The following is a 23731-nucleotide window of genomic DNA, read 5'->3' as shown; positions in this document are numbered from 1 at the left end:
CCCCTTCCCTCTTTCTTCACCTCTCTTCCCTCTTTCAACATCCATCATGCCTCTTTCTGCACCTCTGTTGCTTCTTTCTGGACCTCTCTTGCGTCTGTCTGTACCCCCTTCCCTCTTTCTACCCCTCTTTTGCCTGTTTCCGTAACTCCTTTTTGCAGTTCTCTTGCCTCTCTCTGCACCTCTGTTTCTTCTTTCATCACTTCTCTTGCTTCTTTCTGCACCTCTTTTGCTTCTTTCGGCACTTCGCTTGCCTGTTTCTGTAGTTCTCTTGCCTGTTTCTGCACCTCTCTTGCCTCTTTCTGCACCTATGTTGCTTCTTTCTGTACCCCTCTTGTCTTTTTCTGTACCCTCTTGCCTCTTGCTGTACTTTTCTTGCCTGTTTCTGGAACTTTCTTGCCTCTTTCTGCACCTCTGTTGTTCTTACTGTACCCCTCTTGCTTCTTTTTGCACCACTCATTCCTCTTTCTGTACCTCTCTTGCCTCCGTCTGTACCCCTGTTCCCCTTTCTACCCCTCTTTTGCCTGTTTCTGCAACTCTCTTGCTTCTTTTTGCAGTGCTCTTGCCTCCCTCTGCACCTCTGTTTCTTCTTTCATCACTTCTCTTGCTTCTATCTGCATCTCTTTGGCTTCTTTCAGCACTTCGCTTGCCTGTTTCTGTAGTTCTCTTACCTGTTTCTGCACCTCTCTTGCCTCTTTCTGCACCTCTGTTGCTTCTTTCTGCACCCCTCTTGCCTCTTTCTGTACCTCTCTTGCCTCTGTCTGTACCCCTGTTCCCTCTTTCTATACCTCTTTTGCCTGTTTCCGCAACTCTCTTGCTTCTTTTTGCAGTTCTCTTGCCTCCCTCTGCACCTGTTTCTTCTTTCATCACTTCTCTTGCTTCTTTCGGCACCTCTTTTGCTTCTTTCAGCACTTCGCTTGCCTGTTTCTGCAGTTCTCTTGCCTGTTTCTGCACCTCTGTTGCTTCTTTCTGCACACCTCTTGTCTTTTTCTGTACCCCTCTTGCCTCTTTGTGCACCCCGTTCCTCTTTCTGCATCCCTCTCGCCTCTTTCAGCACCCCTGTTCCCTCTTTCTGCACCTCTGTTCCCTCTTTCTGCACCTCTCCTGCCTGTTTCTGCACTCGTTTTCCCTCTTGCACTTCCCTTGCCTCTTTCTGCATTTCTGTTATTTCTTTCTGCACTTCTCTTGCCTCTCTCTGCACCCTTTTAGCCTCTTTCTACACCTCTGTTGCTTCTTTCTGCACTTCTCTTGCTTCTTTCTGTACCACACCTGCGTCTTTCTGCAACCCTGTTGCCTCTTTCTGCACCCCTCTTCCCTCTTTCTTCACCTCTCTTCCCTCTTCCTGTACCTCTCTTGCTTCTTTCTGTACCTCTCTTGCCTCAATCTGTACATCTACTGCCTCTTTCTGCACTTCTCTTGCCTCTTTCTGCATCCCTCTTGCCTCTTTCTGCACCTCTGTGGCTTCTTTCTGCACAGCTCTTGCTTCTTTTTGCACATCTCTTGCAACATTCTGAATCCCTCTTGCCTCTTTCTGTACCCATCTAGCCTCTTTCTACACCCCTGATACTTCTTTCTGCACTTCTCATGCTTCTTTCTGTACCACTCTTGCGTCTTTCTGCAACCCTGTTGCCTCTTTCTGCAACCCTCTTCCCTCTTTCTTCACCTATCTTCCCTCTTTCTACATCCCTCATGCCTCTTTCTGTACCTCTGTTGCTTCTTTCTGCACATCTCTTGCCTCCCTCTGTCCCCCTGTTCACTCTTTCTACCCCTCTTTTGCCTGTTTCCGCAACTCTCTTGCTTCTTTTTGCAGTTCTGTTGCCTCTCTCTGCACCTCTGTTTCTTCTTTCATCACTTCTCTTGCTTCTTTCTGCACCTCTTTTGCTTCTTTCAGCACTTCGCTTGCCTGTTTCTGCAGTTCTCTTGCCTGTTTCTGTACCTCTCTTGTCTTTTTCTGTACCTCTCTTGCCTGTTTCTGGACCCTTCTTGCCTCTTTCTGCCCCCCTCTTGCCTCTTTCTGTACCCCTCGTGCCACTTTGTGCACCTCCTTCCTCTTTCAGTACCTCTCTTGCCTTTTTCTGCAACCCTGTTCCCTCTTTTTGCACCTCTGTTCCCTCTTTCTGTACCTCTACCGCCTGTTTCTGCACTCATCTTTCCTCTTGCTGCACTTCCCTTGCCTCTTTCTTCATTTCTGTTATTTCTTTCTGTACTTCTCTTGCCTCTTTCTGCACCCATCTAGCCTCGTTCTACACCCCTGATGCTTCTTTCTGCACTTCTCATGCTTCTTTCTGCACCACTCTTGCGTCTTTCTGCAACCCTGTTGCCTCTTTCTGCACCCCTCTTCTCTCTTTATTCACCTCTCTTCCCTCTTTCTGCGCATCCCTCAGGCCTCTTTCTGTACCTCTGTTGCTTCTTTCTGTACTGCTTTTGCTTCTTTTTGCACATCTCTTGCAACATTCTGTATCCCTCTTGCCTCTTTCTGTACCCCTGTACCTCTGTTCCCTCTTTTTGTACCTCATTTGCCTTTTTCTGCAATTCCCTTGCCTCCTTCTGCACCTCTGTTTCTTCTTTCTGCACCCCTCTTCCCTCTTTCTGCACCTCTCTTGCCTCTTTCTGTACTTATTTTGCCTCTTTCCATACCTCTGCTTCTTCTGTCTGCACTTCAATTCACCCTTTCTGTGCCTCTTTTGCTTCTTTCTGCATCCCTGTTGCCTCTTTCTGAACTTGTCTTCCCTCCTTCTTCACCTCTCGCCTCTTTCTGCACCTCTCCTGCTTCTTTCAGCTCTTCTCTTGCCTCTTTTTGCACCCTGTTGCCTCTCAGTGGACCTCTCATCCCTCCTTCTGAACCTCTTTTGCCTCTTTCTTTACCTCTCCTACCTCTTGCTGTACCTCTCTTGTGTCTTTATGCTTTTCGATTGCTTCTTTCTGCACTTCTGTTGCTTCTTTCTGCAATTATCCTGCCTCTTTATGTACCCCTATTCCCCCTTTCTGCATACCTCTTGCCTATTTGTGCACCTCTCGCGCCCCTTTCTGTAGTTCTCTTCCGTCCTTCTTTGCAACTGTTGCTTCTTTCTGCACTTTTCCTGCCTCTTTCTATACTCCTCTTGCCTGGTTCTGCACCTCACTTGCCTCTTTCTGCACGTCTCTTGCCTCTTTTGGCACCTCTCTTGCCTGTTTCTTTCTTCTCTTGGTTCTTTCTACATGTCTGTTGCCTCTTTATGCACCCCTGTTCCCTCTTTGTGCACTTCTCCAGCTTGTTTCTGCATCTCTCTTGCCTCTTTTTGCACCTCTGTTGCTTCTTTCTGCACTTCTTTTGCCTCTTTCTGCACCCCTCTTGTGTGTTTTTGCACCTCATTTGCTTCTTTCTGCACCACTCCTGCCTCTTTCTGGACCTCTCTTGCCTCTTTCTGCACCTTACTTGACTCTCTTTGGACTTGTCTTGCTTTTTCTGCACCTCTCTTGTTTCTTCTTCCAACTCTCTTGTCTTTTTGATCGCTTCTCTTGCTTCTTACTGCACCTCTGTTGCTTTTTTCAGCACTCACCTTGCCTCTTTCTGTACTTCCCATGTCTGTTTCTGCACCTCTGTTGCCTCTTTCTGCACTTCTGTTTCTTCTTTCTGCACCCCTCTTGCCTCTTTCTGCACATGTGTGCCTCTTTGTGCACCCCTTTTCCTCTTTGTGCACCCCTCTTCCCTATTTGTATACCCCTCTTCCCTCTCTCTGCACTTCTCTAGCCTCTCTACATTTCTGTTTCTTTTTTCTGCACTTCTCTTGCCCCACCCGTCTAGCCTCCTTCTGCACTTCTGTTGCTTCTTTCTGCCATTCTCTTATCTTTTTCTGCACCCCTGTTCCCTCCTTCTGCACCTTTCTTGCCTCTTTCTGCACCTCTGTTGCTTCTTTCTGTACCACTCCTGCCTCTTTTTGCACCTTTGGTACTTCTTTCTGCACTTCTTGTTTTTTTCTGCACCTATCTTGCCTCTTTCTGCACCCCTCTTCCCTCTTTCAGCACCTCTCTTGCCTCTGTCTTTACCTCTCTTGCCTCTTTCTGCACTTCTCTTGCCTCTTTCTGCACCTGTCTTGCCTCTTTATGTACCCCTCTTGCCTCTTTCTGTACCTCGCTTGCTTTTTTGTGCACTTCTCTTCGTTCTTTCTGTACCTCTCTTGCTTCTTTCCCAATAGTCTGGTAATTGCCTGCTACTTACCTGCCACTTTGCCACAGGACACAGGGACTTGCTGCCTCTTCCACTGTTGCTGCATTCACAAAGACCGAGAACCTGGGACTACATCCCCCAATAGGGCTAGCGGCGCGCACGCTTCGCACCTTAACACACTTGCCAGGAGGCGCATAAGAGGAGGCCAGAGCTTCTGCAGCGGGGGAACGGACAGTCTGGTAATTGCCTGCTACTTACCTGCCACTTTGCCACAGGACGCGGGGACTTGCTGTCTTTGCTAACTAAAACAAGTCAATATTACATAATGTACATAATTAACTATCAATTAAATAATTAATAATAAATAAAGAATTGATAATTAGTTACTACTTAACTTCCCACCCTATATCCCTAAAAACCCAACAGCTCACATCTAAAATATAATGAATATATAAATGTATTAAATAATTTACATAATTAATAATACATTAAATAATTAATACTGTATTAATAAATAATTATTAAACCCGGGAACCTGCACATAAAATATAAATAATATATACATTTATTACACAATTAACATAATTAATAATCAAGAATAAATAATTGATCATTAATTATTACTTAACTTCCCACTCTATATCCCTACAAACCCAACCACCCACACCTATAACAAATATATAGGTATTAAAACCTGATATACATAATAATAGATTAAATATTTAATAATAGATTTTAATTAATTGTTAATAAATTATTACTTAATTAACTTCCCACCCTATACCCTTACAAAACCTAGCAGCCAGCACATAAAATATAACACAAAAATGTATTATACAATTTGTATATTTAATAATCAATTAAATAATTAATAATTAAGTGATTATTATTTGTTAATGAATTATTACTTAAATAATTTTCGCCCGATACCCCTACAAACCTAGCAACTCACTACAACACTAAAAATTACTATTAGCAATTAAATTAAAAATTATAAATCCCTTTAAATTACAAACTATGGGCCTGATTACAATGTCAGGTAGTCTGCCACTGACAGGCATTAGGTGTCTGTCTGCCTGACATATCATTAAACCAACTGCCACATTATAATGCAGGTGGTCGGTCTACAGAGGTTGGATGAAAGACACCAGCCTCCGACACAATCATCTGATCCCAACAGAGTAGCGTTGGGAATCATAGTCCCAAATGGAGGTGGTGCCGAGGAAGGCACCACGTCAGGATTACAATGTCTCTTTCCGACAGTCTTTTCATTGTGGTCCTACCGCTATGAAAGGCTGTTGGAAATTGACTTTGGGGCCCCCAAACAGGTCCACTGTCCCCTGTGGGTCTTTGTAATTGGCCCTGGGGGACATCCATGTACTGTGTCCCAGACACCACATGGTGCCTGGAACACAGGGCATGGGTGTGCAGGAACTGCTCTTTAACACTGCGGCTTGTGCTGCGGGCCTTTCTCTGGACCGCAGCACAAGCCACATTATTTAAGTGCACTTTCTGACTTCTAGCAGTGATACCATCTCAACTGGGTGGTCGGACTGCCGCCTGCTTGTCAGGCGGTGTCCCGACTGTAGAGATAGGGGGCGGCGGTCTGACTGTCTGATATCGTAACCGAGCCCTCTGTTTAAAAATATTATTAACAATTATACAAACAATAATGACCCATAAAATTAATAAATGAACTAAAACACATTAAGATAATTAAAAAACAATATTTTTAAAGCTATATTATTGAAAACGATATTAACAACAATGATATACAAAACAACAAGTTTACTTACCTGAAAAAATTCATCCACGTGGCGGTCGGCAGAATTTGGCCAGAACTCTGTGTTGCAAGAGTAACGCGGAGTCGCGAAAATTCCGCCTGTTCCGCTGGCAAAATGGAATATTCCACCCACCCTTAGACATAGCTCTCTGAAGTATTTCGTAAGGGAATTATTATTATTATTATTTTTTTTTGTAACTCTTTTTATTAGAAGAAAAACATTAAAAAAAACCAAGGCAATAAAAGCGTAATACAATATCGGGCAAGCGCTCAGGGAGGACGGGAGGGCCATAGCAATACTGTACAGGAGTTGTTTTACACAGATGAGGGGGCCAGAGGCAGGGAATACAAAGTCCGATACAAAAACGCTACACAACACCAGGAATGTTGGGTCAGGGGGATTGGGGAGGATTAGATATCTCCGTGAGGGGGGGCGTACATATATCTCCCCGGTATGAGTTCCATTGGCTCCAAATTTTCCCCCATTTCCTGGGTCTACCTCGTGCCACATACACAGTCTTCTCCCTAAACATGCACCAGTCCATGTTCTCCTTCCAAGCCGCAATCGTGGGAGGCCTCTGGGAACCCACAGCTGTGCAATGTCTCTCTTAGCAATCATATTACCAAGGGTTGCCCATCGTGTCTGTGACACATCATAGTCATTCGGTTCCCATACATTCAACAAACATCGTCGGGCCTCAGGCAACATCGCAACACCCGTTACCTCATTCATCACCTCATGTATGCGATTCCAGAAAAGCACTATCTCAGGACATTCCCAAATTATGTGTAGAAAGGTACCAAGCAGACCACAACCGCGCTTACATAAGCCATCTGTCGAGTAACCCATACGAATTAAGCGGGGGCCGGTAACATAAATCCGATGTAAGATCTTAAGCTGGACAAGGCGGAGACGGACCGGGATCGCGACCTCTTTGGGTGAGGATATCGCCGATTGCCAGTCCTCATCGTCTAATTCTATACCATCTGCAATCCAGACCACCCTGAGGTGCTCGAGCAAGTTCGAGCGATCATTGATCATTTTCTTGTAGATCAGAGAAATGGTGCTCTCTGGCACGTGCCCATCTAGTATACGATCTTCGAGGGGGGAGGATTCCGGAATGACGCTACCCACGGGAAAGACCGAACTCAGCACGTGATGGATCTGGGCATAGCGGAAGAACTCCATATCACTTAGTTTGTATTCCGTCTGCAGTTCTACAAAAGTTGTTATCCTGCCCATAACCCAGAGATCGCCCACCTTGATACCAATCATATCCCATTTCTCAAATCCCTTCTTCCTCCACAGGTAACCCAATCTCGCAGATGCATAAAGCGGAGTCGCACGGGTCAGTCGATCTCTCCAGCCCATGGCCGCAGTCGCACAATGCCATACTTGTACTGCTATCTTAGTGGGTCCCGAAAGCTGTGTTAGAAAAGATCGAGAATAGAGCGCCCTATTGTAACCGCTGCCCGGTAGTAGCCATTTATCCATTTCGAACGCTGGATTCAATGCCGGGCCAAACATCCCATGGTTGATTGCTGCAAGCTGGGCAGCCCAATAATATCGCCTGATATCCGGAAGTGCAATACCGCCGTCATACCAGCGAAGTGTTAACTTTGGAAGAGCGATACGCGAACGCCCGTCCCATATCAACTGCCTCTGTAAAGTCTCCACCTCTCGAAAATACCTCGCCGGTATTGCGTCAAATGAATTCTGGAGTGCGTATAGGAACCGCGGCAAGGACATAATTTTAAAAAGAGCTGCTCGCCCCACAGGAGATAACGGCAACTTACGCCAACCCACCACGTCTGATCGTAAACGTTGAAGCGGAGGAAGCAAATTACGCTCGAAGCGAACTGCAGGGTCCAATGTTATAAAGATTCCCAGATATTTAAAACCCGTTTGTGTCACCTGGATAGGACATCCACGTGGCAGGAGGGGAAGCCACCGGCGAGCACGTATATGTGAGACTTAGTCCAGTTAATGACGAGGCCGGATTTTCTTCTGAACGAATTAAGCATATCGAATAATACATTTAACGATTTTTGAGGCGACGTGAGGTACAACAAAATATAGAGCGATATGCGGTCCTCAAAGTCTGGAGTCCATTGTATGCCTCTCATCGAGGTCTCCCACCGTATCCAGGCAGCAAAAGGTTCCAAGACCCGACCATTTACCACAACCTGCGCCAATGGCTCCTCATACAGAAGCTTTACCCAACTAATGAATTCAGGGCCAAAACCAAATTTTGCAAGAGCCGCCCAGAGATATGGCCATTTGATCGTATCAAAGGCCATCGTGGCGTCCAAGGACGCCAAGATGGCCGGTTCACGCAGTGACGCCGCCCTCGCGAGAACACCGTGCAAGCGCCGCAAATTCAATGCTGTGTTGCGATGTGGAATGAAGCCAGACTGATCCGGATGGATTAGGTCACTGACTACCTTTATCAAGCGGTTTGCAAGCAATTTAGCTAGAATCTTAGGCTCAGCATTAAGAAGCGAGATAGGCCTGTAGGACGCACAGTGGTCCCGTGGCTTCCCCTCCTTATGAATCACCACAATGGTCGCAAGACGCTGATCACGAGGAAGGGAGCCAGTTTCTCGCGACGCTAAGAACATATCACGGAGATACGGTGCTAGCGCGTCAGGGTGCAACTTGTAAAGTTCGATGGGAAGACCATTAGGGCCCATAGCTTTCCCGGAGCGTATAGAGCGGATAGCGAGAGCCACCTCGTCAACCGAGGGTGCAGCATCAAGCCAGTCCCTGTCTAACTCCGACAAACGAGGCAACGCAATATCTCGTAGCAACAAATGAGAGTCTTCCTCGGGTCTGTTAGACACTGGGGCATATACATCCCGAAAATATTCAGCAAAGCACTCAACAATGTCAACAGGGTCAGTCACTCGCGCGCCATCAGGTCTCTCGATCACTGGAACCACACGACTTGCTCTCTCCTTTCTGTCCAGCCAAGCAATCAGTTTCCCAGCCTGGTCTTCCACATCATACAGTCGTGCCTGCTGCTCTCTACCCCTCATTTTAGCTTCATCGGTAACTAGGGCCTTATACTCAAGTTTCTTGAGACTGAGAACATGAAGCGCATCTCGGGTAACACTCCACTCCAAAGCACTTTCCAACTCAATAATTTCAGTCTCAAGGCGGACAACTGCCTCATTCCTGCTTTTCTTAGTGCACCCAATTAACGACAGTGCCTGTCCCCGGATGACCGTCTTAAATGCTTCCCACAGTAAGACAGGAGAGGACACAGACCCCACATTCTCAGCAAAGTACAGATCCAAAGACTTAATCAATTCAGTGCAGGTTTTAGGGTTATGGAGGTACCATGGATTAATCGGGGCCACCCTACCCTCAGCACCCACAGTCATATTTATCTGAAACTACAGAGGGGAGTGGTCTGATATGCCTCTAGCCAGATGTTTGATCTCCCCAATTGACGAGGACTGGGCAGCCGGTATCAGAACATAGTCCAATCTAGAAAGACTACTGTGTGCATCCGAGTGAAAAGTGTACTGTGTCTGTCCTGGATGCATCAATCTCCAACAGTCTACGAGTCCCAGTGTTTCCAAGAAACCACCCAACCAAGACTGTGCTCTCGTAAGGTCCCTGGGGGGGTAGCAATCCTCCCTCCCGGAGGCAACTGAGTTGAAGTCTCCACCTAGTATCAGGACACCATTCGGGAGCCCCAAAACTACCCGTCCCAAATCTGCAAAAGTAGTGGTTTGTAAGCCAGGTGGGACGTACACCGAGAGCAATGAAATAGTTTTCCCCTCCCACCTACCAGTGAGAGCAACATAACGTCCCCTAGTATCCAGAACTATGTCATCGATTTCCAGGAGAAGAGAGTTCCTGACCAATATGCCCACCCCTCTAGAACTAGTGGTGAACCCAGAATGTGCAGCGAGACGATATCCCCGCCTGTTCATAGTGTAGCAAGCGTTTCCAATCAAGTGAGTCTCTTGCAATAACACTACATCAGGGGAGAGGCGTCGCAACATTTGCAAGACCACCCCCCTCTTTATCCGGTCTCCCAACCCATTCACATTCCAGAAATGTAGCCTCAGCCCCCTACCCCCCATCCAGACCTTTGATGATCTCCCACCTCATGACGAACACAACACCCAGGTCCAAAGTTGAAATAGTCCGTTGCCTTGAAAAAGAAAGAAAAAGGAACACTCCCAACATACTTCCCCCCCTCCCTCCAGCAATACATCAGTACAACTCCCCCCACCCTGCACCCCTGCGTAGACTCAAAAGCCACCCCAACTTGCAGTGTGCCTGTCGCCCTAACAAAAACTAATCTACACAAAGAAACCCAGAGGAGGAAAGGGTCCCACTTCCCCCTGCCACCTCCGGGTGTGTACTTCAAAGCATATGATCACAAATGTCAGGAAGCCTCAGTTGTCCAGTGTACTCATTGTCCGGAACTCGGGTTCCATCGCTCATTCTTGTTCCAACAGGCCCCCGTCAGCTCCACCTGAATGTTCCGTACGATTGCGCCAGGTAGGCAACGTATCCAGCCAGTCACTCACCCCCTCGGGGCGATCAAAAAAAAGTGTCCGGTCATCATACTCAACACGCAAACGGGCCGGAAAAAGCATTGCATACTTCAAGTCCATATCTCTAAGTCGCCTCTTCACCCCCTGAAATCCCATCCTCTGCTTCTGGATGGATTGGGAAAAGTCCGGGTAGAAGTTCACCGTGGTGTTTTCAAACTGCGCAGGGCCGCTCATCCGTGAAGCCTGCAAAATGGCGTCCCTGTCTCTGAAATTAAAAATTCTGGCGATGATCGGTCGCGGGGGGAATCCAGGCTTCGCCTTCCCTCCCGGCACTCTGTGGGCACGTTCCACCGCAAAGAATTTACTCAGTCCCTTGGGGGTGAGGTGATTAAGGATGAGGTCTTCGACAAGGAGATCAGTGGTCAGTGTTCCAGAGTTTTCAGGGACCCCAATAATACATACGTTGTTGCGCCTTGCACGACCCTCAAAATCCTCCAGTCGACGAGCAAAGAAATCGTTGGCGGATCTCAAATTGCGAACCTCTGTCTGCAGGTCGGACATATCCGTCGTGAGGCTGGAGGTCTTCAGGTCGAGAGATTTGACCTTCTCATTAGTCTTCGCCAAATCCGTTCTGATGAGATTAACGTCGATGGCCACTGTGTCAAGCTTCAGGGCCAGGGCCTCGTACTGCTGGCCGATGGATGTCTTGATGCTAGCAATGGCGCCCATGACGTCTTGCAGTGTTAAATCCGCCGACACAGTAGGATCGTCAGTTGCCTCCTCCCGGACTCTGGGTGTACCACCGGGGGACCCTCTGGGTAGAGTGTAATGATCCATGACATTCGTTTGAGTTGCACCCCCCCGGATGGCGGTCTCGACTTTCCGTTTCTCACCATCGGGCTTGCCTGTCATGGTGAGCAGTGTGCCCCGGAGGGGCGTCTGAGATCTGGTCCAAATGGCTCCTCAGAATTCACCCACGGGGTTACCAAAGGCAAATTCAAGCCAGCTTAGTTCCGCAGCCACGCACTGATTGTTTCCAGGCCTAAGTGGAAGGCACGGGATCCAGTGCGCCCAGCGTCGGTCCCGGTGAAGAACAATGCAGTTAGCCAAAACGAAACCGAAAGCCAACTCCGGGCCGTGGCCTGGACCCCCTTAGCCGGTGTTGTTGAATTACTGCCTGGGCACAGTAAAAACTCGAGGCCCGGGTGTCTCCAAAGGGTAGGCCGCAAAAGTTCAGGATGTCGTAGCTTAGGAACCAGAAGTCCAAATTAATTTCTGAAAGCAGCTCGTATATCAGCTGGGCCGCGTCATCGATAACCCATCTTCGTATTCAGGATATAGTTAAGGATAGATGCGGGAGGCAGCGAGGGTCTTGGGAGCCCTGTGCTCACGCGGCCATCTCGGATGCGCGCTAAGCTCCTCCTCCGGAATTGGTTTTTAATAAACAGTTCATTCAAACATGATTAGTAGAAAGGTCCATTAATAGGTGCAAGGAGAAAAGTAAAAATATTGGGGCATATTACCAAGCAATAGCGATAATTATCGCTATTGCTTGGATAAGCATGGGCGGATTTTGCGAATTGGCAATCCGCGAACTTGCGTATTTACGGATTCGCAATCCGCAAAATCCACGAACTCTCGCGAATTTGCGGATTATTTTTTTTTGTGTTCCCAAGGGTTTCTGCCAGTTCGCGAGGGTTGTGTACCAGTTCGCAATTGCGAACTTACTTGTCGGCTCGCAACGGCCGCGACTATGTTGTTTCTACGTCTGGTTCATCATCACAGGTTCACAGCACCCTCTGTTTCACCACTGCCACCCTCTGGTACACCCATGCCACCCTCTGGTACATCACTGCCACCCTCTGGTTGGTTTATCACTGTAGATTATGGGGGTGAAAAAAAGCAAGCACACCTGCCCTGCTTCAACTGACATGAATTAATTTGGGGTTGATTAATGTGTCACTGAATTTAAACTTCAAGTCTAGCTGGCACCTGCTTCCTTATCTGTAATCTGCTTTCTGTTGCAGTGTAATTTTTTTAACAGGACCTTTGTTGTATACTTGTAGCTATTCTCTGAGCCTGCTGTGAGGGTCAGAGCAGGGTCATAGAATAGTTGCAAGTAGGCAACTGAACTCTGAAGGGGCCCCTCAGAAAGCACTACAGGGAATGGTTACTAATGATAAGATTGAACTTTTGCACCTGCTGAGTGCTTTCAGTTTTGCAAAAATCCAAATATCCAGCAGCATCCACAAAAAGTAATCCTTCCAGGTCAAGATCCAAATCAAAGTGACCAGCACATGAAGAAAGCACTGGGAGGAGCCTGCTGGACAGGAACAGGAAGTTGGAGAGTGTGGGGTACTTCCTTCCTCCCACCCCCCCCCCCAAAATGGACTCCTTGCAAAGAAAAAGTGCAGGCAAATGTCAACCTGAGGAGTTATTCTGATAAAAATCATAATTTTCAAGGTTTAGGCTGCCTGCTGGTGGATTTCTTGTGCGAAATTGCAAATTTTGCAATCTCGCAATTGCGAGATTGTCGCTGCCCGCCGCATCTACGTGTTCGCAAGTGTTTACTCCCGCGAAATTGTATAGTATTCTAGTTGGCAAGTGCGACCAAGCAAAAAATCCGCTTCGCACGGATTTTACGAATTTTCGGCAAGTTCGCGGATTGCGAATTTGCCGAAAATCTGCAAAATCCACAAGCGGAACGGATTTTACGCTCATGCTTATTAGAGACCAAAATGTATCGCCGACCTGCGGCGATTTTTATCGCAGATAAACCTTGGTATTTCCAAGGTTTATCGCAAATGCGATAAAAATCGGCCACAATGCATGAATATCGCTGAAAAGTCAGCGATATTCAGGCATTACCAAGCTAAATGCTCTTAGCCATGTTATCCACTTCCCATTGGATAACATGGCTAAGAACTGCTCAGGGCAGGTGTTAGCTTTTGGAGATATTCGCGCTTAGCGCGAATATCTCCAAAAGTTGGTAATAGGAGATAGCGATGTTAGCGACTGTTTCCAGTCGCTAACATCTTGGCACGCCCACTTTGCATGTCATTAGTGATACATTTCTCTGACATGCAAAGTGGGGCCCAAGATGGTCACTATTTCCTACTAGCTGTCGCTAACTGGTGTTAGCGACAGCTAGGTAATAGGGAGATAATTTTATCTCCGCTTTCTTGGCTTTTAAAGTCAAAAGAGCGGAGATAACCCCCCTTGATAATATGCCCCATTGTCTCTAAGTTTTTATTGCAAAGAAATATGATTTTTTTAAATAATTAATCTTAAGCTTGGTAGTGATGGTGTTACCCATGGTTGTGTAAGTATTATGACTACTCTCCCTCCTTATTTAAGATGCTAGATAATCAAGGAGCTAACAGTCAACTGACGTGCTTTCTGTATAAATATTGTAACATATATGTTTACATTATTTTTATGTTTGTTTTTAGATATGGTTTAACTTGCTTATATGTGAACAACCGGATGTGAATCTGTGTGTGGAAGATTTCCAAACAATTGTTCTGAACAAAGTGATCAACAAAACGATATACCACAAAAAACACGTTGACGAATATTGAAAAATTACTACTCACCTCACATTATGGGCCTCATTACTATGCCGGTCGGAGTTGCCTTCGACCGACACCGTCTCGGTGTGGGAACTGACCGACTATAGGTCAGAGGTCCCACACACCTGATTACAATGCGACCGCACATGCTGCGGTCGCAAACTCCCATTTCTCTATGAGAGCTCATGCGGCGGACGGTAGCCCCCTGCAGCACATGCTCCAATTGAGAAATGGGAGTATGTGTAAATTCCTGCACCATGTGGCAGGCACCTCACAGTGCCTTCCCCCTCCAGTGCCACAAAAATAGGCGGCAGAGGGACGGCGGCCCTACTAGGGGCCACCAAATTCACTTCCAACAGCCTTTCCATGTCGGAAAGGCTGACATGGAAAGGTTGTCGGAAACCGACATCGTAATCAGCGGAAACGCAGTCTGTAAGGGATTATGTGTGGTTTCCGACTGGCCAACGGGCTTGTTGAGCCTGTTGGAACCAAGTCAGATTGCCCGGCAGGTTTACACTTCAACAGCCGACATTGTAATTCGGTGGTCAGAATGTAAACTTACCATGCCGGTCGGTAAGCCTCCGACGTGCGGTCACAGGCTTACCGACTGACATTGTAATTAGGCCAAATCTATTTTAAGTAAGCAACTGTGACCTATTCAATTCTTTAATGATGAAAAATGAGGATGAGTTTACTAAACCTATATGGATTGTGGTGTTTAGTTTTTAAACTTCTAGATATTTGTGCATATGTAGGTATTTTCATACATGTTTATTAATATTAATGCATTGTATATTGTTGTATATGTGGTATGCTTGATCTCGGCGGTTGGGTTTCTCTGTCACAATGGTGACAGATATCTTGTCTGCCAAAATATAAATCCCAACATATTCTATGTGATTTAGATTTCCCCTTCTCTCTGATTCTGGAGATTTTAACTTTTGGGCATTCTATTCATGTGTTTATTATTAGATTAGGCACCGCTGGCTGTTCCCTTCCAATTATGCTATTTTCACTTCTAGGTGTGCATCTCACCTCCATCTGCCATAAATACAGCCAAGTATATAAAATGGGTGCTACCAACTCCCTCTTTCACTTTTCATGTCATTCTCATGGCTTAATTTCATAATACTCCCCACAGGTGTTGTCCAGTGGACCTCAGACCCCTTTTGAATATTCCTACTCTTCATTATAGAGCAATGCAATATAGCAGCAAGCCTTGTCCTTTTCAATATCCATGATGGCTCTGTCCAGACTTGCAGATCCTGATCTTTTTATAATCCAGAATTCTGTGCATGGACAAACGTACACGTTATACTTGAAGGCATTTCTGACTTGCGCCTAAGACACATAGATGTATGGAGCGAAAAAGGACAACTTTCACAGTTTCCCTAGGGTATGTGACTTTGCCCAAAATTTACATATGAGTATTTCCCACTCTGACGAAAATCTGCTGCTGACATAGTGTTGGAATCTCTGTGAAATCACGGTAATTTTTCTTCTTTTATTTTTAACATGGAACAATCTTTTACTCTTAAGAAGTCCCCCCTACAACGCCCAGCAAAAATGTACGTGTAGCATTAGTTTACCCAAACATATTGCACTACCGTGCTCCCTTTTGTCCAAACGTATTTTCAGACGTCCTAGAAAATGTGATAAAGACATTGCGCAATTGTGAATAATCACACAAGGAAAGATGTACCAAAGGGGAGAGGAGTTGGCCTAACGGCTAGGGTGCTCGACCTCGACCTGAGGAACTGGGTTCGAGTCTCGGTAATGACGCTAAACATTCTGTGATTCTGGGCAAATCACTTAATCTCTCCGTGCCTAACAGAAATGAATGGGTGTCCTCATGTAACGTAACTGGTGCTATGTAAAGTGCTCTGATACCCGATTCGGGTCAAGTAGTTTGTGCTATATAAAAATCTGCAAAAAAAAACAGTCAGTTTGCAGTTTCCTGAATGTTAATTTTTGTGATTCGCAATTAGGAAATCACAAACAGCTATGTTCAAAAGTGCTAGACACTGTTTGTGATTCCCAATGGGTTGCAAATGGACCTGCTCTTCAATATTCATGAGGCAGGTTGCGACCCATTAGGATTGGCTACAATCACTTGAATGGCAGCCTGCTTGGGTACGCAGACCACCGTGTCTGTGATGGCTTTTTAAATAAAGCAATATTTATTTTTTGTAATGCACCCCCATTTTCCTTAAAGGAAAAGGGCGCATTCTTTTCTTTTCATTTTTTAAGAGTAGCCAGTGGTCCGTGGGACCAATGCCTGCTCTGAACAAATATTTGTACTACCATTCACAAAGAGGATGAGGTCTCTTTAGGACCCCTTCCCATTCGCAAAGGGTTACCACCAACTTGAAGTTGGTGGTAAAATGCAAATGTTTTGCGACTGCATTTCGGTTGCAAAACATTCTTACATACCACTGCAATTCGTTCTTAGGAAGGGACGCCCTAAACACGCACCTTCCTAACACCAAATCGCAAATAGGGTTTGGTACATGAGTAAATGCTTTTTTTCTGGTCACAAATCGGGCCGTTTGCAAGCAGAAAAAAAGCTTCTTACATCTGACCCAAAATCTTTTTGGGAATTCACAGCATTTATAATGGGAAAGTATGACGAAAGGTCCCTTTGTGTTTCCTTTTCTTCTCAATATCTGTTACCTCTGTCTTGAATTTCTTGAATTTTCAGGCTCCCTTTACTGTCAGCCACCCTCATATATAAAAAACATGAAATGTGATACACTTTTCCTCCCCCACAATTCAACATTTCAGACTCTGCTGCGATTTCCTTCTTTGACTTTGAACCAGTGTCATTCTGATGCCTGTACTTAAAGGTCTTTGTTGCTTTTATGTATTCCGAGGGTTATCGTGTCACCCTTCCCAACTCAGTAAGGCTGTGGCATAAAGAAAGCGAAAGCGACTAATAGTTTCATGAATTCAAACGAATGAGAGCCTTGAATGTCATTCTGATTTGTCAAGGAAACCTGAAAAATACATGAAAATCTCACACGTGTGACAAAAGTAGCAGAGGTGAAGCCATTAAAATGTCTGCCAGTAAGTAATTGTCTATTCTCAGCAGAATACTGAATGACACTCAGCTCAAGATTTCTGCCTGTCCAAGAAAAACATAAAAAATTCACACCGCATTCTTGCTGTCAATAAGTGTCACGCTGACAAAGTGCACAGTGTCTGGTGACCAAATAAAACTTAAAGTCAGGTGGCTCCACACAAAAAAAAGAATCTTTTTCAAAACATGTTTACTTAACGAAGTGTGGCGGATTAATATTAATGAATCATATTCAATTAGCCTAGGGAAACTCACAATGTGCCAATTCATTTTCTTGAAATGTTTTGGCCAATTAAGCGGAAGCAGTCTATTAAAATAAATCTAACAGGCATTCATGAGACATTTGTCTCAAGATGCATTCTGTATCAGGTTATCGGGCCCCGTGGGAAAATTGGGCATCACTTATAGATGATCTTCAATGGCTATATGCATTGCCTTCAACGGTAGCCTCACAGAATACTCAAAGTGCTTCTTAAGGAGGGAATGTCGATGCAGTTGATTCCAGCTCAGCTCATCTAATGTGAGCTATTTCGGATTTCTGTGTTGAAATCCATAGCAGAGAGTTTCTAGCACTTCATACTCATCAAAACAATTGCATCACCATACAAGACATAGACAATGGGAAATAGGACACAACACACTCCTTTTTTTAGACACAAATTAACAAAAGAACATCAACTACAACTTTCACTAACAACGACACCAAATAACAACCAAAAATGTATTTCACAAAAATAAAATTATTCTCGGTGAAATCATCAATCATAGCACAACTTTTTCAACCACATCCAAGACAGAACAACATCTCCCACCATGAAAGAATGGATTCCCACTAGATAGTCAAGCAGTCAACATGAATTCATGGCCTTCCCAAAAGGCATGTGGTGCAGTGAGAAGATGTTTAAGTTGTTGGCATGGAGGTGAGGTTAGAAACTGAGAAAGGATGAATTATAATTGCAGGTGGGGGTGTACAGAGAAAGAAGGAGAGAAAAGGAGAACTTAACCGTGGCAGATGACCAAAGGAAGAGGCGGGAGGGTTGTAGGTCAGAATTTTGAATACAGAAATATATGCGGTCAAAAATATAATGTGCTAAACAACGCTTAACAACATATCCCATTGGGTGTAGATTTCCATTAGTAACTTTAATGGGGTGATTTATTTTCTTTTTATTGAGCATTATTCAGATGATACAATAATCAGAGTATTAATCATAATGATAAACACATTGACTGATATACATCCTTTACTTTCGGCAGGAGTAATTGAAGGGGATCAGTGAGAGGGACCAATCATAGAAGAAACCAACTGGAAAGTTCACATAATTGTTGTTATGTGGTGTGGGCTTTCTGATTAGCTCATCATTTTCTTACAGTTCAATTTTAGATCTGGACATTGTATCTGCACATGGTGCAGATCCTTTCCTGGCATTACAATTAAGAATACAGTTGGTTCGAACATTGGGATTACAGGGGGGCACCATAGGTGCCCCCTCGGCCCCCAACCGGAGGCCAGGCAAGAAGGGGAGCCCTGCTAGGGGCCCCCAAAGTCACTTTCCGACAGGCTTTCCATGTCGGAAAGCCTGATATGAAAAGCCTGTTGTAAATTGGCACCATAATCCTGAAGGCGGAAACGCCATCTGCACAGGATTACTTTTGGTTTCCGACCGACCAACGGGCTCCATCAGCCTGTCGGAAGCCAGCCAGAATGACAGGCCGGTTTGAATTCTGACCCGCAATCCTAATACAAAGGTCGGAATTCAAACCAAGGATGTCGCTTGGAAAACGTCGAACATCCTAATTAGGGCCTTAATGTCTTTGTTATTACCAAATAATGCACTGCTCAGATATCACTTCACATGTTTTTTAAAAATCCCAAAATCCTTTCTGTGTTCAAATTAAGAGACCCATTCCATTCATGTGTCTATATGTCGGTGTTTGTTTGTTACTTCATTTTCATTGTTACACAATGTTTTACAATACTAGCAGTAATTTGCCTTATGTGACTCTGTCTAAAGTAGTAAAAGAACTATCTCATTTGAAAGTTTCTAATCATGAACCTGTCCATGCTGATTATGCTGTCCTCTTATACTTGTTTTCTCTTCATATCACCTGTTAGGTTCTGACTGCTAAGAGTACCTCCAGTTCACTGTCGTTGTACGCCACAATATTGAACAGAAATATTAAAACAGAATTATTGTCTGACATAATTAATGTGTCCTAAATATCGTTTATAAAAATATCTTCGCATTGGGTGTAGATGATTTTGTTAGTAACTACTGTGGTGTAACTTTTGGGAGTCAATATTTAGCCCTTGATATTTGTCTAGTGGTATTATAACAACAATATGCTTTTGCTTTTGTTAGCATGTGGTTACATGTCCTGTTTGTTTATGCTCCTTCTCAACATGTACTAGCATTTGTAAAAGAATTGGATATTCACAATTTTTCATATACTTTTGTGGGATAGCAATATGTTTGTCTTTTCTTCTTTAAACACCGCTTTGTCATTTTTCCACATAGTACCTCACAACAATGATTTTGTGTCATTTGACAAGAATATTGTTTATTTCATGTAGTGTTTAAAGTATTTATGTGTACTACCACAAAACATGAAAGAGAAGCCTGCTTCACAAATTCTTACCTGTGTGTGTGTGCAAGAAAACAGTTTCGATATTCAACATCCCATACAATGTTATTGAGCTAAGAATATATAATGGATAATACTCTAGGTTTTGTAGCAATATCTTACTCTCTCTTGTCCATTAATATAGTCTCGTAATTAGGCATCATCCAGCCTTCATGCAGGTCCTCCTGATTGTTCCCTTTTTTCATGGATAGTCATGGGTGCTTTGTTGGTTAGAGCCTTGACACCTTTATCTGTTGCCTATCATATCTAGCAATCTTGCACACTATAGCAGGTACACAGGCTTATCTAGAAAAATATATAAATTTAGGTATCTGTGGCAGAAGTAGCACCAGCAGTTGAGTACTTCAATATTTTGCACTCCTTCTTTAGGATTTGAGGACATTCCCAAGATATCTTTGATCAAATATCAGATTTATCCCTTGAAGGGGAGGCTAATGCTGTTCATTCAGTTTTCACATGCTGCCCCTTTCCTTGTTTATCATTTGGTACATTTGCAGAGAACACTGTGATACCCATATCATTTACATTCCCTGAATGCCATAATTTTATACTTGCATCCATTCTACACGTGACTTTTACTTCCAAGTTCTCTGGAGTTGATCATCATTCCTAGCCTTTGAATATTCTCAGTAAAAGAAGAAACATATCAGCTTGAATCAAGCTTTGGGAGAATTTTTCTTTCTCCTGTGATGCCTGAATCCTAGTCACATCGACAATGAGTTCTTATATCTAAGTTAGTAATGCCTAATAAAGTCGTTTTTGAAAAGTTCTTGAGTAACCCTCTCATTGTATATCGGGTTTCCTCTGTGTATTTGGACAAAATATCGAGATAAAAAATATCAAAAATTAAATCTTGTTTCACACGAATATCGTGATGCACAAATATCATTGACAAGAATATAGTTTTTATGAGGTAAGTAATATCGTTTTAAATAATATTGATGTTTTAATATGGTTTTCAATAATATAGTGGTTAAAAATAGTTTTCTAATTATTTGAATGTGTTTTAATTGATATATTAATTGTAAGTGCTTATATTTTTATATAAATGTTCCTGATTTGTTTTTGAAAAATAACTTTTATTGATTTAGTATTTTTTATTTATTTGTCAATAGTAATTTATATTGTTGTAGCAGTTGTGTGTGTAGGGGGATAGGGTGGGAAGTTAATTAGGTAATAATAATTATGAAAAATTGAACACATTTTATTTTATTATATGACTGACAGTTATTATGTAAGGTATGTAATACTGATTTATTTTTGTTACATTGTATTTGTGGGCTGTTAGGTTTGTAGGGGTTTAGGGTGGAAAGTTAATTAAGTAATAATTAATTAATTGTTAATTGTTAATTAATTATTTAATTGATTTTTAATCATGCAATAAATTAAATACTTATTAACTTTACTTATATTATAGTTACAGGATGCTAGATTTGCTGAGGTCGAGTGTGGGAAGTTAATTATGTGACATCTAATTACCAAAATATTATTAATTTTAATTAATTATTTAATTGATTTTTGATTATATAAAATTAGATTTATTTTGCTTATATTTTAGTTGAGGGAAGATAGGCTTGTAGGTGTATAGGGCCAGGAGTTAAGTAAGTTATAATTAATTTGTAATAATTATTATCTGTAAATGAATGATGTGAATGAATTTTAAATATGTAAATTATGGAATACTTATTTATTTTAATTATAATTTATTTGAGGTTTTCTAGGTTTGTAGGGGTATGCTGCGAAGTTAATTAAGTCAGAGTCAATTGACAATTTAGGGCCTCATTAAGATGTCGTTTGGAAAGCATTCCGACCGACTCCTTTTTGGAATCGTTTCTGACCGACTCAGGTTCGGGGAGTCCCACCAACCGATTACGATAGTTCCAAACGTCGTTCAGTCGGACTCCCATTGAGTTCAATGGGAGCCTGTGTTCTGACCGACAACACAGGCTCTCATTGAAAAAAGGGGTGGTTGCGGAAAACCTTGCACCCTGTGGTGGGCACCCAGTTTGGCCTACAACACTGTGCATGGTTGTAAAGAGGGATCCCATGGGTACCCCCACAAGCTCCAACCGGAGGCCAGTGGGCTAAGGGGGACCTGCTACGGGCCCCCAAATTCTCTTTCCGACTTATGTTTTGTGTCGGACAAACTGATTCGGAAAGGCTGTCAGATTCCAACAAGATAATATATAGGTTGCAAACGCGATCCTTAAACCTATACGATTCGGCTCCGACCGACTCAGAGTCTCCAAATGCCGGTCAGAACCGAGTAGGAAGGACCCAACGGTTACCTTTCCATCATAATTGGTCTGTCGGAAATGTTTCAGAGTCGGTAGGAAACATAGGTTCCGAAACGGGTTTGGAAAAACCGAATGCCATTCAGAGTCTTTCCGACCGACATTGTAATAAACCGCTTAGCAGTAATTGTTAATGAATTATTTAATTGATTTTAAATATGTGATTTAATTGATACTTATTTTTTAGATATATTTTAAGTGCAGCTGCTAGGTTTTTAGGGGTACAGGGTGGGAAGTAAATGAATTTATAATTAAATAACAATTATGGATTAATTGATAATTAATTATTTTATTTAATAGTAATTATGTACATTGATTCTTTTTTTAGTTTGTTTAATACTTAGATACATATTTTCATGTTAACTAATGCGTTTCATATTACGAGTTTAATAGGTTTTCTACACTCATGGGGTTACTTATATATCTAATGTGTTTGAAGAGTGTATTTTCCCTACTCTTGTTTAGACTGCAGAAGCAATTGTAAAATATACCTCTTTTCAGTCTAACCCTTTCCGTACGGTTGCACTTTTTGGAGTGGGTATAGTAGATTTTACCCCTCCAAAGTCCAACATTTTTCCAACTGTTGCATTGTTTGGAGTGGAAATAGTAAATCTTACCCATCCCAAATTCAACACTTGCCTACTGTTGCCCTGTTTGGAGTGAGAATAGTAAATGTAATTATCCCAAAGTCAAATCAAACTTGATTTGGATTTTAGCAAGAAATCCATACAAGCACAACAAACCAAATGCATGCATTAAAAACTCTTGCCCATAGCCAGCATGAAATATTACAATATCTTCAAAACAATATAAAACCAGATCGGCATAAAATTATACAAAACATACATATATATCGATTGCTTTAAAATTCGCAGTCCTAACGCCATATGGAATTTGTAGGCATGAGAAATACTACCCACTCCTTTTGAGCTCATTTATGGTAAAATAATCGTTAGAGAACAGATGAATTAAATTGATATAATCAATCTAAACCTCCTAAATAATTATTAAAAATAATCATTGATGGCACAGCAGAGAGAAACAAAAAAAAAACTCCAGCTAAAAAGAGGCAATTGTAAACCCAGTGTTCGATTTGTGACCGTACATGGGGCCCTATGTGATAGTTTGTCTAAGGAAGTAAGCATTAAGATATGGGCCCATTTTTTTCAAACTGCCTCATAACACAGCCCATCTAGGTGCCCTAATTATTTGAGTCTTCTTAATGCGTTCTTAATATAGGTTGCAATGGTGTGACATGTGTGAACATCTGGCAAATTCCTAAGAAAATCAAAGGCCACCTGATAATAGATAAGACCCTGGGATAGGAATAAGGGGCAGAGTACTCTTAATCTGATGTCTTTATAAAGTTTACAGAACAACATAAAGTGCATAGTGGATTGACCAGTGTTTCCATCGCATGGGCACTTGGGTAAATTTGAAGACCATGCTCTTAATTTAGGAAATGCAACAATATGGTTGATTAATTTGAAGCGTAGTCTGGTCAAATAAAATCTATCCTGATTATTAGTCATGATAGGCAAGTAACCTTGTATCCCTTTTTGTATCGGTCTCTTACAATAACTTTCCACTGTCACCTTAGTTTTTTCACTTGAATCTCTGTGAGCCCCCTGGTGCCTAAGAAGATGGGGGCTTATTTACAAGCCCCTTGCGCCGCCGGAGCATCACTTTTTGTGA

Source organism: Lissotriton helveticus, chromosome 4_1 (genome assembly GCF_964261635.1).
Source record: "Lissotriton helveticus chromosome 4_1, aLisHel1.1, whole genome shotgun sequence".
Taxonomy (NCBI): Eukaryota; Metazoa; Chordata; class Amphibia; order Caudata; family Salamandridae; genus Lissotriton; species Lissotriton helveticus.
This window is presented reverse-complemented; position numbering follows the sequence as displayed.